Here is a 1274-nt window from a genome sequence, read left to right as displayed (position 1 = left end):
TTTTATTGATTTCCTTTGGTGTGCAAATCTTATTTGACATAATCCCAATAGTTTGTGTTTGCTTTTGTTTCCATTGAGTAGGAAGACACATCTAGAATAATGTTGTTAAGGCAGATCTCTAGGATATCCCCATCTATGTATTTTAAAGAGATTTTATGGTTTCAGATCATTTATTCATATTTTCAATTTATATTGGGTCTATTTTTCCATATAGTGTAAGAAAGTGGCCCAGTTTTACTGGATGTAACTGTGTATTGGAATTAAATGTGAAGTTTTCCCAGCATTACTTATCAAAGAGACAGTATTTTCCCCATTGTATAGTCTCACCTTCTTTGCTGTAGATTAATTGAACATATCAGTGTGTCTTTATTTCTGAGATCTTTATCCGGTTACATTTTGTACATCTATTTTTATGTCATTACCATAGTGTTTTAATTACAAGAACTTTGCAGTATATCTAAAAATCAAGGATTATTGTATTTCCAGCTGTTTTTGTTTTTCTCAAACTTGCTTTGCCTCTTTGGGGCCTTTTGTGACTTCAAGTATTTATTCTTGTTCTCTGAAAACTATTGCTATTTTGACAGGAATTGAATTGAATATGTAGATTGCTTGCGGTCCTATGGACACTTAGACAATATAAATTTTTTCCAGTTCATTAGTGTGGTGTATCTTTGGACTTGTTTGTATCATCATTATTTCATTAATCTTTTACAGTTTTCAGATTACAGGTGTATAACCCCCCCAGGTTAAGCTTATTTCACATTTTTTCATGTGTCTGATAGCCATTTGTATGTCTTCATTGGAGAAGTGTCTGTTCATATCTTCTGCCCATTTTTTGATATGATTATCTGTTTTGTGTGTGTTGAGTTTGAGGAGTTCTTTATAGATCCTGGATATCAATCTTTTGTCTGTACTGTCATTTGCAAATCTTTTCTCCCATTCCGTGGGTTGCCTCTTTGTTTTGTTGACTGTTTCCTTTGCTGTGCAGAAGCTTTTGATTTTGATGAAGTCCCAAAAGTTTATTTGGGCTTTTTTTATTTTGCCTTTGGAGACATATCTTGAAAGAAGTTGCTGTTGCTGATATCAAAGAGATTACTGCCTATGTTCTCCTCTAAGATTCTGATGGATTCCTGTCTCACGTTGAGGTCTTTTATCCACTTTGAGTTTATCTTTGTGTACAGTGTAAGAGAATGGTCGAGTTTCATTCTTCTGCATATAGCTTCCCAGTTTTCCCAGCACCATTTATTTAAGAGACTGTCTTTTTTCCACTGTAT

The sequence above is a fragment of the Enhydra lutris genome, unplaced genomic scaffold, assembly GCF_002288905.1.
Source record: "Enhydra lutris kenyoni isolate GAN:26980312 unplaced genomic scaffold, ASM228890v2 scaffoldscaffold162, whole genome shotgun sequence".
Classification (NCBI taxonomy): domain Eukaryota; kingdom Metazoa; phylum Chordata; class Mammalia; order Carnivora; family Mustelidae; genus Enhydra; species Enhydra lutris.
The sequence above is the reverse complement of the archived record's forward strand: the minus strand, read 5'-3'. Positions refer to the sequence as shown.